The following is an 18552-nucleotide window of genomic DNA, read 5'->3' as shown; positions in this document are numbered from 1 at the left end:
CTACTGTTTTCATGGAAACCCACCTTCTTAGTGGCTATAAGTATGACTCGATTGATGGACTGACCAATTTTTGCAATGTTATGGAAAACATTGCTCTGATACTCCATTACAGAACAGTTTTACAGCTCACCTATTCTGAACCTGGGTTTCTAATTAAATGTGTGCTGGAAGTTAATCCTAATTAGGATGGTATACTGTGTCAGTTCAGTTTACAAAATAATTAAGCAGCACTGTGCAACAGAACCTGAGTTAGTAGTTGTCATTAAAAAGTTAGCATTTGCGACATGGTTACCACCGATGTTTTCCATTCTTTTTGTAGCAACAAACTGATTTATATATAATACCACTGAGTATGGGAGCACTGCTGGCAAAAGTTAACTTTTCAGTGGTGACTACTACATACCTGTATTTGTGATGCCATTACTAATGCCACATTCAGCACTACAGGTATTGCACCTCCATATTTCCCTTTACTTAAAATAGTAGATAATACGGTACCAAAATTACACTGGAGAGTAAAGTGTGTGGGGTGTGTGTTTTTTTATGCAGGCAGTATAGGAGAAGACAAATCAATCAGTTGTTGAAACCAGTGGGGATTGTGAGTGCTCGGCACATTTAAACATAAAGCCGCTTTCTTAGGTGGCTAAATATGGCTTTAGTTGCTTAACTTCAGGCATTTGAGTTTGAAATGGTTGGCTGACAGTTTTAAGTAGTTTCCTGAACTACAACCTTTTTTTGTCTTAAATAGTGTAAATTAACACAATGTTTATAAATGTTAAGTCGTTCATAACATTGAGCAGTTCTGTTCATCCACAGGCATTACACATTGCGTTGGTTGTGAATTTCAGTCCTGGTCAGAAAGACAGTTTATATTGCTACTGTCTGGGCAAGGAACACCGTGCACTCCTGGGGACTGAGCCCCTCTTCCGATCATACCCTTTATGGTGACATGTTTTACTTTCAAGTCAAAACAGCTAATTTTGTTAAGTTATCCAGATGTTGTACTTGTTCATGCCATCTGCAGGATGAATGGAATGCCTAGTTGTTAATCATCTGGGGACCAAAACCAGGGTTTTTTTTTTTGTTAATTCTTACTAAGGCAAACTCAATGAGAGTTTGCCCCTGTAAGGCCCTCAGGATTTAGTCCCTGTTTTTTAACATGATGTTTTGTAATGCAATCAATTGTTAGTTTGGGGGGGGCATTATTTACTGCAGGAGCACTGAGTCTGCTCAGGCTTCTGAGAAACTTCTAGTGTTGGTGTGCTCACATAGGCTTCCTGCAGTCTACAGTAACATTATGTCATTCTGTTAGTGTTGTTACTCTCATACTTCAGCGTGTTGCCTATCCTTATCGTCGACTGCCTGAACTAGTCCTCTAGATGTTCTCTTTAGCTTTTTCATTGCTGCTTTCATAGAATCTAGAGTTGGAAATGAGCTATTAGCTGATCTAGTTCATTTCCGTGCCAATGCATAATTATTGTTCCCTTTCAGTGCTCCCACTGTCATATCTTAGTACACTGCACCGTGTCCCAATCGTAGCCCTTATTCAGCATGCCACGGGAAATCTGACCATAGGTATCAAAGTTCCTATGGCTAGAGCAGATTGCAAAGCCTCCTCTCCCCACAGTGCCAGCAGATCCAACAGCTCCAGCATGCTCCAAGTGGGCAAGCGTTTGCTGCATGGAGCCGCCATGCTCATGTGGGAAGATGCGATGTGAGTTCTCCACGCCGTGCAAACAGGAAGTGGAATTTCAAAAATTCCTGGGCTTTTAAAGGGGGAGGGACAGATGCCTGCATCCCTGGGGGCAGAGTTCGAACTGATGACCAGAGCGGTCAGGATGGCCATTGTGGGACACCGCTTAGAGGCCATTTACAGCAACGTAACCAAGCGCAGTGTCTACACTGACACTATGTCGATATAACTTTGCTGCAAAAAGATCTATGATCTAAGATCAACTTGTCGAGGTGGTTTTATTTTGTTGGCAAAGCAGGAGAATTTTGTTGGCGGAAGGAGCATTGTAGTGTGTACACCTCCACTGTTTTGTCGATGAAAGCTGACTTTTGTTGACAAAACTCTGTAGTGTAGACAAGGCCTTACACAAGGACTTAATGGTGCTGTTCATATAAGTAAAGTTATGCACATGCATAAATATCTGCACAATGTTGGCTTCAGATTGTAAATAGTCCACATTAATAGTGCTGCTATATGAATAATAATTGTAGAAATAAACATAATATGTTGTCTTTAGAAGAAAACTGTCACAGATTTTCTTTGTCACAAGCTATGCTGACCCTTTTTTCACTTTACATTGTGAAACAGAACCTCTGTCACTGAAAATCTTAGACCTGTGTTTCCCTAAGGGAGATATCTGCCAACACTGACCCAAGTCTCTACCATTTTATGGATATGAAATATTTACCATGGTTCCGGCCTTACCATCCCTAAAATATCTTAGTAGAAGCTTTTCAGCAAAAAGTGGAGGAAGCAACTGTATTTCTAGTGTTGTCCTGCAGTGTTAAATTGATCTCAGTTTAGACCCAAATAGATGCTTTCACAACTTAACGTGTACCAGATTTTGCAAATGAAAGTGTGCAATTGAAAGGATTAAGCATCTTGATTTTTCTTTTTCCACATGTAACACTTGCAGTTTTTCTGCTGGTCTGAGCAAAACATTTGTGAGATTAGTATGGGGTGTGTTAAATGGCAGTAAAGAACAGGAAATGCAATTTTAATGGTTTTATTTTTTATTGGATTGCAAAAAAATATGTGAAGCTTCTTTCATAAGACCCCATACTATATATATTTGTTTCTACATATAGACCCAATGAGGGCAGTGGAACTAAACCGGATATATTAAGCGGTGCTAACATATTCATTAGTGAGTCTTTGCAATATTGTGCTCATAATATTTAAATAGCCATATCTTTGAGAGTGCTTTCAAGCAGGTCTAAGAATAATGAGTTTTTGGGGAAGTGACGAGGGAGTGTGCTACTCCGTTTACAGGCTATGTTATTTTCTCTATTATACTGGGTCGCTGGATGATATTTTAATGGATTGTAAATGTAATTATTGTTAGGACACATGCAGCTCATGTGTATAGGTTTTTTTAGTAAATAAAAATAATTGCATATGTAATACTTTGAAGTGCTGTAATGTTGTATTTACATACAGTTGGATATACGTTACCTGACTACATGCCTTGTTGCACAGTCATTTTTTCTGTTCATATTTCATCTTGATGCTAATCCATTTGCATCATGAAAACCATCAGAGGCAGAAAACTAAATGGCAAAACTCTAATGCCCTCTTTAGAGTCATAATAATTATTTTGTTGTTTTAACACCGATCATTTTTTTCCCACTATGCAAGTGCCTAAACTAGTCTTGAATCTTCGGGGAGGAAAAGATTTCAAATATCTTAGGAAACTGCTAGATATAAAGGCTGCCTAGCGAGTGTTTGTTTGTTGTCAACCTAAGTGGTAGTCACTTTAAAATTATACAGCAGATTGTAGTAGTAATTCACATGAACGTTTCTATAAAACATTTGAGACACCTTGTACTGTATTGAGACACTTGTCTCTAGTAAACAGGATGAATGGGTCGAGACAGCTATGTACTTATAGTTAGCAAGACAGAATATAGCTGGAACAGTAGAAATTTTAGGTGCATGCTCTGTGTGTGTATTCACTTTCTGGAAAAAAAACAAATTTTACAGGCACTAATATTTGTGGAAAGCAAATTTCAGAATCACGTGTGTGAATATTCTTGGAAGCCATATTTTAGAATCTCCCATGTGAGTCTTTGTGCCAGAAATGAAGGGGGAGAAAATCTCTTCTGACTCTCCTGTCCTCTCCACCATCAATTACTCCTGCTCCCAAGTGCTAAGTGGAAAAGTTGAGCTGAGTCAAACCTAAGGCCCACCAACCACATGCATGTACCTGTTGGACAGTCTGCTTTCTTTCCCCTATGTCGGGCAGGGCAGGAGTAAAGAATCTGGACAAACAGAAATCAACGAGTTTACTGCTGACACTAATGAGGCAGATTTTTTGGATTGTAAAAGTTTGGAGAAATTCAAGGTGACATTTATAAAATGAGAACAGGTGTTCAGAAGATGCAGCTCCTTTTCTGAGCCATTGGCTGGGAGCACAGGAGATGAATGACTATGCCAAGGTTAGAGCTATTGCTTGCGGCAGGTAATAAGGTTTCAGTCATAACCACCCCAGCACTTGCTTCCATAGAAACAAGTCAGGTTTACTCTGCATGTCAGATTAGAGAATGTCCACTGATATCCTCAGGCAATGAGAAAACAGTACTAGGAAGTCACAAAGGCAGGAAAATCCTATTTTTTTTATAGGTAGGATACCTAAAACATTTACATCGGAAATGCTATTTACAGTACCCATCAATACAATGACTTCAGTGGAATTATTCCTGTGTGGTGGTGTAATGTTAGGCCTGACGGTGTGTTAGAATCATAGAATATCAGGGTTGGAAGGGACCTCAGGAGGTCATCTAGTCCAACCCCCTCTCAAAGCAGGACCAATCCCCAGCTAAATCATCCCAGCCAGGGCTTTGTCAAGCCTAACCTTAAAAACTTTTAAGGAAGGAGATTCCATCACCTCCCTAGGTAACCCATTCCAGGGCTTCACCACCCTTCTAGTGAAAAAGTTTTTCCTAATATCCAACCTAAACCTCCCCCACTGCAACTTGAGACCATTGCTCCTTGTTCTGTCTGTTGGGCCATGAGTGTAATGTTAGGCCTGATTCTGAGCTCACCCCAATGTAAACAAAGAGTAGACCATTAAAGTCAGTGGAGACATGCTGCTGAGAAACTGGTGAAAGGTCAGAATCAGGCCTCTTGTGTTGATAAAGCATATCATTTCAACTCTGTTTTACAGGTTAAACAACTAACTTCCTCTCTTGTATGTAATCTGATTTAAATCACCACTGGAAAAGTTTACTCAGCTCCTTAATGCAGATTTTCTAACTAAATGCCTAGCAAAGAACTAGCATATGGCATTTTTGTCATACCCTCTTAATGATTCAGGAGCACAAACCACTATTGCATCCGAAAAAGTGGGCTGTAGCCCACAAAAGCATATGCTCAATTGTCTGGTTTTCCTGGCTATTGCCTCTTTCTTGAGGCTCCGTCCTCTGTCTGGGGTGGGCGGATTTTTCAAATAACAGGAAATGTCCGTTTTTTTTTCAGAGCTGACATTGGAGCTCAGAAAGAGCCTCAATTGGTCCACGTCCCAAATTGTCCCTCCCCTGCTTTTGCAGCTGATTGGTCCATTTCCCTGCAGCCACAGCTGCCGGATCCCACCCACCTAGGCCCTGGCTCCCAGCCCTGCAGTCCACAGCGAGGCGCTGACTATCACTGTGTCTTGGGTTTGCATTTGCCACCATGACAGGGAGCGACACTGCCTACACCTTCAGTGAGTACCCCCACTGCAAGTACCTCCTCCAGCACCCCCAACTTCCAACTCCCCCACTCTCCCGATCAGTGTACTCTTTTTGGGAACCTGAAATATGGTAACCCCCTCTATGTCTGAGTGTTGTAAATAGAACGGACCCTAGTTGTTGGAAAAGCAAAGCAAGCATTGTTGCCTTGAAGCAGTATCTCTGGAGGGCACAGCGCTATTGACTTTCGCATGCAAAGTCTACACTTGAAATAAGATGCCCCAAGTGTTTGATGCAGGCAATGGGAATATTTTAGCAATAGATTGACGAGATCGGGAGCAGGAAAAATCAGCACAGAGATTGAGATTAAGGATTGAGATTTAGTAGGTTTAACTCAGTTATTCAGAGTCTTCTTATAGTGTAATAGTCCACTGTAATAAGATGTTTGTCTGTTGCAGATGGCAAAAAAGAATCAAGTGTGGGGAAATTAAGCATTAGGGTGCAGTTGAGTCTCAGGCAGAGAACTCCAGTGTACAGTATCTGGAGTTGTGAATTTGATTCCCTCAGACACCAAGCTAAAAGTGGATTTGAAATGGTCTCTCAGTACTGGTGATTCCTTATGTGATCTTGTGGTAGATTTTTCAAGCAAACATATCCTGAAATGTTTGCTTCCACAATAACAGAGCATACGCCCAAGAACCATTTTCCTTTTGTGTCCACGTCATGTACAGTTTAGACATCACTGGGGTAGATTTTCGAATGTACAAATGAGAGTTAGACACCTGCCTTTGAAAATCTCCCGCTCTGTGTTTCCAGTGAAATGTAAACGCAACAGTGTCTGACTGAAAGTGTTTAAAACTGCTGTAGTAGAGTGGTGTCCAAGTTTTATCTCCTTGTAGTTATCACCATTCTTTGATGCCTTATTCTGGTTCACTTGTAAGTTACTGTTCTCTCCTGTAAAACTACCCTAATTCCAATTCAGCCATTGAGCTGGGACCCAATATCAAAGCTCCTTAGTTCACCCAAATCATCACCTGCCCTCCAGTATACTTCTGTCTCTCCTGTGCCTCTCCCCTTGAAATAGCTCAGTATTTATTGGTGATAATGAATTTTACAGGGAGAGCAGCAGAAAATATCAAATTTAAAAAAAAAATGCTGATGTCTTTTGTGAGTCGAATAGAATGAAGAAAATTACTGGATCTGTTAAAACTTAGAATAAAGGGACCAAGTCTTCCTTTTTGTGTGTGCAGTATCTTGCACGAGATCCTAACTGAAGCCCCTCAGCACTACTTCAGTAGAAACTATAAATAAGAATAAAATTATATCAGAACCTCAAAAGAATAATCAGACTAACATGAGAAGAAATAGGCTAATGATAAAGCATACTTCAGTTAGTATGTTTCTCTTTTCACTATATATGTTTCTCTCTTCTTCACCTCATATTGGGAGAACATTAACAGAAATAAATGGTGTATCAGAATTACATTTTTTGACATAACCATACAAGTCAAATTACCTGACCTTTATTCCACATTGGAATTCCCCACATTCCCCTTAAAAACATCCTCTTGAGTAAATAGTAAATGAATCCCAAGGCTGGAGTGCAGCATTTAATCACATTTAATTTTATATTTTGGGTTGTGTGCTCGTTAAAGAAGAAAGACTGAATGTCAGGAGATCTTGGTTCTGTTCTTGACTCTGCAACAGGTTTCTTGTATGACCTTAAGCAGGTCGTTCAGAGTCTCTGTGCCTCATTTTCCCCATCTGTAAAATAAGGATAATAAAACTTGATTACCAGAAGAGAGGTGTCTTGAGACTTAATAGTTAACATTTGCAAAGCATTTTCCCCCATGGGATGGAAATAGCTATATAAGTGCAAAGTATTAGTATTGTATTAATTATAATCACCAGCAGTTAGATACATTTAAAGTGGTGTCAAGAGACTTTTGAAAACTGAGGTTCTGTGCTGCATATTCAGGATTAAAATATCTGATGAAAATAATATCCTCAGCTGTGTTGATCCCTCTTTGAATGTGTAAGCGTATTTCCATAACTAACAGTTTAAGCTACATCTAAGTCATCAGTGCCATGGGTTTAGAAGATCAGCACAAGATATGTTTTAAAGTGCTGGGTCGATAAACCAGCTCACAAACATAATTTACTGCATTAAAAGTTCCTAGTGACACCAGGATACAATCAATATAAAGTAATAGGGGAACAGTTACGGAACGCAGGTTACCGATAAGTGCCAGGAATCCAACCAAATAAAAACAAGCTCAGGTACAGAAACGCACCACCGCAGAACTACTCCCATGTCACGTGGTGGTTTCTGTTCGAACACGTCAGGTACATAACATAAATAACCAATTCCATCTTGCACAAGATTAAGTTAAGCTAGAAATGATTTCCTCAGACCGAGATAACAGAGTTGGATAAACTGGTGGGTTTTGAATTTGTCAGTGAAATTTAAGTGAGGAATAAGAAGGATTTTGTTACTGTACTGGGAAGTTAAGGTGCTGCCAGAAGAGAAAATTAATTAAAAGGAAGTACCATGGGCATTCCATCTACTCACACAAAAGCTTGCACTAACTTTCATACTGTAATTCAGCTGCTTCTCAAAATATATTTGATCATTAATATTAATCAGGAAGACACATACATGGGCACTTTGAATGCTTTGTCAAAAATCACATTCTTGATCGCCGTGTACTTGTGCGCAGGATGGTTGGTTGTATGAATCATAAATCATTATTAGAAAATATGTGGCCAGAATTAGAAATAAGGATAAGGGTAATGTGAACTCCAGAAACCTACTCTGGTATATGAAGATATTTTTGATTAATGTGCTCTGAAGTCTCTTCCATGCCACAGTATATTCAGATAAATAAATATTAACACATAAACCAGAGGAATAACAAGGATCCATTTTGACAAAGGCAAGGAACTACAGTCTGGTATTATCTAGCAAAAAGTGTTCAATAATACAGTTATGGACCAATGTCACATTTTGAAGCTAGAAAATATTTATCTGAGAACAGCTCAATGCTGAGCACTGATTGACTGTGGCCGTCACAAATCAACCTCAAACTGGAGTTCTTTCTTAGTGCAATTAGGCAAGTTAGTCACTAATATAATAATTATTTTAAATTAACACAACACTTTTCATCCAAATGAATCCCCAAATACTTTACTAATTATGATAAAGGGAATCATTTTACTCAGAACTCAAGTTAAATGATGTATCTATTGTACAGTACACAGGAACATTGCTACAAAAAAGTTTCAGACAAAATGAAGAATGTGGAACACAAAATGAACTACAGGTGAATATTTTAGGAATAATCATTTCAGCCTTTGCTAAAAGTGCTGTGGGATCTAGAATGACCAAATCTGTTCAGAACCTTTGTTTTCTGTTTCAGAGTAGCAGCTGTGTTAGTCTGTATCCGCAAAAAGAAGAACAGGAGTACTTGTGGCACCTTAGAGACTAACAAATTTATTAGAGCATAAGCTTTCGTGGACTACAGCCCACTTCTTCGGATGCATATAGAATGGAACATATATTGTTTTCTGTCTCATCTCAAAGACAGGCATTTTTCGCTTTCCTTTTCATGGGTGGATTAGCATTCTGAATCTTCATGGAAGAAGTGAGGAAAGATATTAATGAAGAGAAAGTTATTGTTTGCCATGCAGGAAGAAGGTGGCTGTTCAAAATTATAATATATGGAGAATAACACAAAGCCCAGAGTCAGAAAGGGACACAAAAAGATTGTTTTGGATTCAGGTTTTGGTAGGGAGAATCTGAGGAAATGAGAGCAAAGATTAAAACAGGAGAAAAATTATGGAGAACTTTGATTATGAAAAGTAGAGGTGGTCAGAAAAATGTACATATTTTCGGCGAATACTTCAAAGGAAACAAATTTTAAAAAATGGAAAATTTTCACTCTTCAACCCCCCCAAAAAACATTGTTTTTCGTTTTTTCCGGTTTTCAAAAACTGAAAATATTTTGGGTTTGGGTTTTCTGTTGTTAAACCAAAAATTTGGAAACAAATGAAAATTGTATATGCTGCAATTGTTGACATTGAAAAAACATTTTAAAGCAAAACATTTTAAACAATTTTAATGCAAAGACTAATTTTAATTTAGAAAACAAGCCCATACAAATAATGCCAATACAAATTGAAGCTAGTGGGAAAGTCAACGCAAGATAAGCTGTAGAGGAAAAGAAGAAGAGACCAAGGTTAGAGCTCTGAGGGACATTGATAAAGAGCAGAAGAGAGTAGGAAAATAAGTCATTGATGGAAATTGAGTTGAAGACATAGGAAGAAAACCACAGAGTGAAAAATTGATGGAGAAGAATTAGGAGAGAGTTCATGGGAAGGAGGAGGAGACAGCTGATAGACAAAGAAACAAGAAAATAGAGGGCAGGCCTCTGAGGATTAACATACGGAAGAAGTGACCTTCGTTAGAAAAGCTTTGGCAGAGTGGATTCAGGAGAGAATATCAGGAGAACAAGTCAAGGCAGTGGAAAATGACAGCTCACTCAAAAGTGTTGGATTAAGAGGAGATAAGCTAGTAATTAGATAGGCAAACGGGGACTGTGACAACAGGATCCAGATGCCACAAATGGAGAAGATGGCATTTGAACCCCGAAGAATAAGATCAACTGATTTTTATAGCATACATATTGCTATAAAATATTGCATACATATGTTGAGTCAGGTCTTTTATAAAAGCTTGTGATGCTCTAAACTTATATTTTGCGATATATATACAGGATATGGTTATAGATTTATGGATTTGTGTACATGGAGAACTGGACTCATAAACTTTAGCTCCACCTCAAAGTAAGGTGAGTGATCAGACGAGAGAATCACCCCCAAAGACAGATGTTTTCAAAAAGGAGATTCAAGGAACAATCCATTGTACAACCCAGGAAAACACAATGATGGACCATTAAAATTAATGGAAAGATACTGGGACAACTGGGGATTTCCCGCCTTTGAATATCTATAGTGACAGAAAGAAAACAAACAAACAAATTGCAAATCCTTTTAAAATGAAAGGGTTTGAAGTGAAATCCAGTGAGAAAGTGGGAGAGAGCCTCTAGGTGGGAAGCTGTCCCTGAAAGGCTGGATTCCCCTCTTCCCTACCTTCCCTGGTATAGCTAGAAGGGTATGCTTGGGTACTGTTCAAAGGCAGTAGGCAACTTGTATTAGAAATGGGATTGTATCTAATATGGAAGTGTAAAGCCTGAGATTGAGTCTTTGTTTCTTTACTGTGTAACTTGTATTGTATACTTTTGCCCTCCCTTAATTTTTTTTTATCTTTGAATCTGTGGTTTACAGATCTGCCCCAAGCAGATCTCTGGTGTGCAAATTGTGTGGAATGTGAGAGCCAAAGTAAGCTGGTATCTCGGGGACAGGTTCCACATATTCAGAGGTGACAAACCAGAGGGGAAAAGTCTGTTTCTGATATGTAAGAATTCCAGAAGGATGGACTTGGGGAGACTCAGGATTGGAAGGGCAGTTGGTGTCATTGTGCAAGGAGTAACTAAGGTAATCCCTTGTGTTTGTGGGCAGGCTACTGGTGTCAGGGGTCTCAGCCATAATAATATAGCATTAATGCATCTCAAGGTTACAGGACAGGCAATGACAGAACTCACATGGTCTGGGTGATCCCAAAACATCACAGGGACAACTGAGGTATTTTTGTTTAAGAATGTGGGATATTAAGGCATGCTTGAAGGCTGAGGGAAAGAAGTGGAGAATGGTTGGGTGAGAAAACTAAAGATAGTACAAAGATACTGGGCATTTCTAGGTTCAGGAATAAGGTGCAGTTGTGCTATTTAGAAAGAAGGATGTCAGAGCTGAAAGAACAGCAGGTGAATTTGTAGTTGAAGGAATTTACTTGGTCTCTATATTTTCACAAAAGGTACTGCATTGCCCAGAAAGAGAGGATGATAAAGTGAGGGATGATGGGATAGATAGAATAGGGAGAGAATGAAAGGATATAATTTAAAGCAGAAGACATGGATTCAATAGATTGAAGAGAGGTTAGTGAAGAAAAAATACTAACGGAGATTACGGTGATGATTAGAAACAAGACATTTGGCCATAAAGAGAAGAGTAAGAGTAGTGCTTGGAGAAGATTGGCCCTACAGCAAGAAATAGTGCAGAACTGCAGGTAAAATGGGGAGAGGAAATGAGAGATAGTAGGGTCAGATGGGTTGTAAAAATGGAAGATTAAGTTTCCCAAGATGAAGGTGTAGGTTAGGGATGAGAAGAAAGAAAAGAAAATACAAAGTGTCAAAGTTGGAAAAGGAGAAGTAGGAGTTTGGGTAGCAATGGATGTCAGATGAAGGGAGAGAAGAGAGTGGAAGTAAATGAGTTTCAGTGGAGAAAAAAGTACCAAAGTAGAGTGACTGGAAGTGACAAAAGAAATAGAGAAGGAGTCAGACAACACCAACACAGAATGCAGGATATGGAGAGTGAGAGAAGGAAAGGACAGGTGAGGAGAGCTGGGTTTCAGGAGAGCAAGTCCATGCATCGTACTGAGCATATTAGAAATAGATGAAGAGTTCCAAAGGGAGCAGGGGAATGTTCATGAGGTTTCCCAGAACACAGATTTTGGGTTGGAGATGATGTCTGGGAATGGATCTGTAGAAGATAGATTTGACCTAGGGAATGTACAAATTTCTCTAGCAACCAGGAAGAAGAGACAGATGAAATGTGGAAGTAACCAGAGGCTTGGTGAGATGGGGAGACATGCAGGAGCTCATGCTTAAAGGAAATGTCATTAGAGCTTGTGGATGCAGGAAAAAAAGATAAGAATGCCAAATGGGACAGAGGATGTGCTTTAGAAGTTAAGTGTAAAAAGCATGGTCAGAGATTGAAGTATGCTAATGAAAGACACCCCCCACACACACACACACACAAAACCCCTCTTCTTCCTTCCCACCACCATATGTCAGTTACTTAGATATGACCTTTTTGAGTGGTTTGCTACACTCAGGAATTTCCTTCCATAATGCAGGAGGATTACCTCAAGGTCTCTTCCAATCTGGATGATTCTGCTAATTATCACATACTGCATCTATGGACAGATTTTCCATGGGGGGAAAAAAGAATGAAATAATTTTGGCCCCTGACTGAAGCCACTGTTGTTGTGCTTGCTTAATAAAAAATAATAACGTTTTTATATCCAGTTAGTTAGCATAGTGTTGTTTATTTATATACAGTATCTCCTATATTCTGTTTTACTATAGGACCTAATCCTGCAGTTAGTAGAGCAAGGGTGCAGCAGTTGATCCACAATCAGCACCACTAAATAGGGCTCTGTTAAGGCTCAGAAGCACAGTTGCAACTTTCATGCGGTAAATAAGCACCCCGACTTTCACAATAAGCCAAAATTCAAGCTAATCTCATTTCAAAACAAGGCCAAAACAAGCCAATCCCTAAGAACCCCACCATTCTATGTGACTAAATTCCCCCGGCGTGCATTCTGGGACTCTGGTGGGCCTGCTGTGCACCCCTGACTCTCTCCCCCCGCCCTTCCCCCTGCTTGCCCCTTGCCCTCCCTTGCCCCTGCTTGCCAGGAGCTGATAAGAAAAAAAGAATGGGGGGGGGGGAAGCAACAAGGTACAAGCCAAACAAGCTACAAGCGAAAAACTCGCCAAGGAACTCACAAACCAGTTAAGCCAAAAGCAAGCCCATTTGCATTTTTTGTGTGCGCGGGTTTGGCATGTCTGCTCAAAAGACCATCCACATGCTATGAATTGCAGGATTGGGCCCTTATGTGGTGGTACTATTGTACAGTATATGACATTGGATTCATGATATTTCTGTGCATTAGTCAAGGCTCTTTGATACCAGATGCATGGTTTTTGAATTCCTCTCACTAGTTAAAAAATGCTGCAGGACTGCTGAATTAGTATGTACAATATCTTTCCATTTTTAAAGTGTTGCTGTATGGGACGAATAGTTAGCATTGATCTATGATGTTAATAAGTCATCTTTATCTCTTCTCTCTTGAATATATTGTTATACAGGCTGTTATTATATCTGTGTTGAGTAAATGTTCTATTTCTTACTTTTTCATTGTTATGAATTTGAGTAAATTACCCTTCTTGATATGTAGTATAAATGATTTCTTATTACTTTTATTCTTGGAGCACTACACATCATTTCACATCAAGCCAACTGCATGGATATGTTGTAAAAAAGTGGGTAAAAAAATTCTAATTTGATGGTTCATTTCCTGAAATGATTATGTCTCTCAGAGGTAATAATGATCACGAGCATATATATTTCTCTATTCAGAAATAAGACAGGGGCATTTCAAGATGTGGGGTTAATGTGCAGCTCATATAGATAAACCAGTCATAATGCAAAAGTATCAAGGCTAACATTCTTACCCCGGGCAAAATATGCTTGGATCTTGAAATCTGAATATCAAGCATGTTATTGCGCAAACTGTTTTGTTAGAGACAAAGCTTGGCTGGAAGTTTACTTCATGCATTGTAAAATTTGATTTTAGCATATGTCCATGCGCATGAGATATGCAAATCTTAAATGGCTTTTATATAAGGGCTTTTAGTTAGTTGTAGGTGCCCAAGTTTTACAGTGCAGCACATGGATTTCAGTTGCTCATTTCCCATTTATTTAGCAAACAGCTACATACTTTTAGGGTATGACTGCACAATATCTTCAGGAAAAAATAAAACTGGTAATGTGGTTGTGCTTCATTCCTTTAAAATGCTATTTTTAAAAGAAATATTCAAACCCTTCAAAATGTTTCCAGGGTAAAGAAATACCAGTTGTTTTGTTCAGTGTACTCTCTGAGCACTTATTCTGTTAAGCTCTTTGTTTTGCTATAAAGTGCCTTGGATTCCTTTGTAGACAGACCCATGATGCCAAAGGCCCAACGTTCCTGCTCTTTTTGTTCTTCTGTTTTCGGAATAAATCACTGTCCAAGCTGAGGTGTAAAGCCTGTGAGCTTGATCACTTCCCACTCTTACCCTGTATCCTCCCTCATGCCATCTATCTCTTCACTGTCTCATTCTCACACTCTCCTCCCTGTCCACTGAGTTGTTCTCTCTCCTCATTCATTCCATACCAGACAAATTGCCCCCTCTCCACTATGCCTGCTCTTTCCCTCTCACTTTCTCTCCTTCTCTTTCTTACCATTTCTGGCCTACACACTTTCCTCACATTCACTAGGTATGTGTTGGTGATAGGGAGAAGAGAGAAAAGGAGGGAGCCCTGCCTCTTTCCCCCAGGATCAAAAGCAGCTGTGGCTAGGGAAAAGGGAGACCTTGAGTCCCTTCTCTCCCTACCCGTGGTTGGTGGTAGTAGAAATGCCCAGAGGAAGGAGGAAGTACTCTATTCCCTTTACCACCAATGACAGATGGTGACTGTCACAGTTCAGGGCAACTGCACCTGTATTTACCCTCACTGGTCCAGCAAGTGCACTCACTGTAGGCTTTCAGCTCCTCAGCCACTAACTCTCTTGGGCTCACACATGTCTCTCTCTCTCTCCCCCGCTCCCCCTGGCTGGGATTTTTACAGACTGCACAGTTCCCTGACTACAATTGCAAGTTCTCCAACAAGCCAGCCTGCCTATACAGGCCAGTGTGCATGCTTTGCTTTATCCTTAGACTCTATGAAGGGTAGCAATTGCCAGCAGTTATTAGTTACCACACAGGTCTTTCTAAGCAAGCACATTTATTCTTAAGGTGAAAGCATTACAGAGAAACTGTATTCAAACAATAAAGAGAACTTTCACTCATGCTGTTAAGCTCATCAGCCCCCCAACTCCAACAAGGGGTCTTGGAGGACTCAATCCTTCAAACCCCACAGAGGGGTTTTTCTGTGGTTACAAATTCATAACAGCTCTTTTCAGAACAAGCACACACATTAATAAGTTAGCCTTAATTAATTAAAGTTAATTAACATTAAAAGGTTAACTTTTATACACCTTAGGCCTTTGCTCTTCAGATTCTGGGAATAGTTAATCAGCAGACAATGATTCTCTCCTCAGGCCCTCACTTCAACAGATTGAGTCTAGACGTGAGAATTTGTATTCACCTCTCCCCCCGAGGTAATTTCTAGGAAGGCCGCTTAACTTTGTTTTTCCCAAAAGTTTGTTCTTGTCTGACATATTATTAAAGTAGTCCTTTGAAGCTCATAACATTTCCCAAAGTTTACATTGGCCATGTCTCCCCCCTAAAGAAATTACATCTGATCCCATAACAATACATAAACTTTGCATTCAGCACTGTGGACCCCAAATATACTTAAACTTAATTCAATAAGCTTTTTCAGGAAATTGTTGTATCTGTCACAGCAGCACCCAAAAAAGCCAGTCTCTCCTCTCTGCACAGCAGGTGTCTATGTTCAGTGTCTGCCAACAGGAGTCATTTGTGTGTGTGCACATGTCTTAGGGGTAGGGTGACCAGATGGGATGAAGAAAATATTGGGACACATGGTGTGTGTGGGGGGGGGGGGTCCCCGCCGGCAGAGCAACAAAAAAAAAATTGAGGAAAAAAAACGTGACGTGACCATTGGTGATTTCCTTGCAGTTTTCCTTATGGCACCGGGGTTATTCTAGGGGTGAGACTGAAGAAACCTACAGACATGAGCCCCTTGATATTTAGCAAAAACAACGAGGAGTGTTTGTGGCACCTTAGAGACTAACAAATGTATTTGGGCATAAGCTTTTGTGGGCTAGAACCCACTTCATCAGATGCATGGAGTGGAAAATACAGTAGCAGGTATAAATACACAGCACAAGAAAAGATGGGAGTTGCCATATCAAGTTGGGAGGTCAGTCTAACGAGACAATTCAATTAACAGTAGGATACCAAAGGAGGAAAAATCACTTTTGTAGTGGTAATGAGAGTGGCCCATTTCAAACAGTTGACAAGAAGGTGTGAGTAACAATAGAGGGAAATTAGTATGGGGAAAATTAGGTTTTGTAATGACCCAACCACTCCCAGTCTTTATTCAGGCCTAATTTGATGGTGTCCACTTTGCAAATTAATTCCAGCTCTGCAGTTTCACGTTGGAGTCTGTTTTTGAAGTTTTTTGTTGAAGAATGGCCAATGTTAGGTCTGTTATTGAGTGACCAGGGAGATTGAAGTGTTCTCCTACTGGTTTTTGAATGTTATAATTCCTGATGTCAGACTGACCAATTTGTGGTTGAGGGCACAGTTGCAGCTGCTGGCAGTGGGGGCCATCACAAGTTCCCTCTCATTAGGCTGCTCACAGCTGAGCCAATGCAGCCTCTGATGTAAAAAGTAGCCTCGTGTAATGAGATGAACAAGGGAGATTATAATAGTATTTGATACTCAAGTATTTATGTAAAGTGAGGATCAAAGGAGCATGAATATGGCAGAAATTGGCATGAATACTTGCCAAAAATGTCCTGTGGTCTTTGAACACCTCTGCCTACCCTTACATGTTTGTTTCTTTTTTAGTAACATATCTTAGGGTCTGATTCAGAGCCTATTAAAGTTTTTGGTTTTTTTTAAAAGACACCCATGGAGTTCATTGTGTTTTGGATATAGCCCGTAGAGCCTACAAAAGTGGTCACTGTTTTAATCTGCTGATACAAAGAGTGTTATGTTAAATAGATTTTTAGGAATGATAAGACTTAGATTATCCCAGTTGAACTCAGGGCAAAATTTGGCCCAGTGAGTACCAAGTGGATGTAAACTTTAAATCACTATTGCACATTTGCATCCACTTCACACAGGTGTAAATGGTTATCTGAGGTGCAAATCAGTGGAGATTCAGGCTATTGATTTAACCTGATATTTCAAACAAACAAACAAAAACAACATGTAGTGGAAATGTAGGATCTTTATTATAGGTGGGTCTGATAGCACCATTTATCAAGGTTGTCTGACACTTCCCATTATAAGCCTTTTTTCAAAGCCTTATACGTTTGCAAGGTTTAACCATTTGGGCTTAAATTTTCCATATGTCTCAGGCTAAATTTGTTTGGAAAATTTCAGCCAAAAGAGTGCATCCATTTCTGAGAACAAGAAAAAGGAAAAAATATGTTGCTTTGCCTATGTTCAAAAATTCTGGCGACCTTTTCTTTTAAAAGCTTTTGTGTTCCCATGCTCTGCCATCAGTACACCAGATGGTTGTTGCTCACTGAATGAGCAAGTATTCAATATTTTGTTTTTATCTTGTTCAATGTGTGGCCCCATGCCTTATTTACTGCACACTATTCAAACCCAGACAGATTTATTTATTTCCTTATGGGGTTTTCTATAGTGCTCTTCACTGTAGTATCTGAGTGTTTCCCAAATGTTAATGAATTTATTTTTACAAGACCCCTGTGAGAAGAGATGTTGTTATCCCCATTTTACAGATGAAGAGCTTAGGCAGAGAGAGATTAAGTTCAAAAGTGTGCACTAATTTTGGGTGCCTAATCTGAGACAAACTAGGACCTGATTTTTTCAGAGTCCTTAGCTGTACATATGACTTTATGTTCAAATCACAATTGCCATTGGCTTCAGTTACAGCTGTGAGTGCTTAACACTTCTGCAAATCAGACACCCAGAGAGTGATGAACACATGATTAATGACCAGCTCTGAAAGGTTTGGTTTAAGTGACTTGACAAGCATCACGTAGGAACTTTGTGGCATGGTAAGGGAGAGAATCCAGTTCCTCTGGGCAATGTTCCACTACCTTAACCAGAGACCATCCTGTCTCTTCCTGCAGTCCCCTTCCTCATTCACTTTATATCTTCCAACTTCTGCAACAAATCAGGTAGGCGTCCTATAAACAATAATCTGCTTTACTCCTCAGCCAGTAGCGTAGCTAGTGGGGTGCAGGGGAAGCAGCCACTTCCCCTCAGCACATGTTCCATAAGCGGCGCCTTTCCAAAAGCGGTCAGAGGAAGAAGGGGAGGGTGCAGACTGGAGGCCCGCAACGCGGCCGGCAGCCATGGAGGAGCAGGGGGATGTGGCCGGAGGAGCGGAGGGGGCAGCATGCGGGCCGCGGCCGGAGGAGCGAGTGGGGACGCAGGCTGGCGGCCCGCAGCGCGGCCGGCAGCCATGGGGGTGGCAGGCGCGGCCAGAGGAGCGAGGGGGGAGGCACGGGGGTGGCACGGCAGGGCCGGAGGAGCCATGGGGGGA

The 18552-nt window shown here is 40.3% G+C and overlaps 1 protein-coding gene and 1 long non-coding RNA gene across 13 annotated transcripts in view; one reads left to right on the top strand and one right to left on the bottom strand.

The window, feature by feature from the left end:
- Positions 1-18552, top strand: part of CCSER1 (coiled-coil serine rich protein 1) — a 1147114-nt gene that overhangs the window by 468958 nt on the left and 659604 nt on the right. The window lies entirely within an intron of this gene.
- Positions 7003-18552, bottom strand: part of LOC122174302 (uncharacterized) — a 67406-nt gene continuing 55856 nt past the window's right edge. The window contains exon 3 of the long non-coding RNA XR_010601244.1: positions 7003-7164. This is a non-coding gene — a long non-coding RNA (uncharacterized LOC122174302). The remainder of the gene's footprint in view (positions 7165-18552) is intronic.

Source organism: Chrysemys picta, chromosome 5 (assembly GCF_011386835.1).
Source record: "Chrysemys picta bellii isolate R12L10 chromosome 5, ASM1138683v2, whole genome shotgun sequence".
In the NCBI taxonomy this organism is placed as follows: Eukaryota; Metazoa; Chordata; order Testudines; family Emydidae; genus Chrysemys; species Chrysemys picta.
Note: the sequence above shows the minus strand (reverse complement) of the source record. Positions and strands in the feature narration are given on the sequence as shown.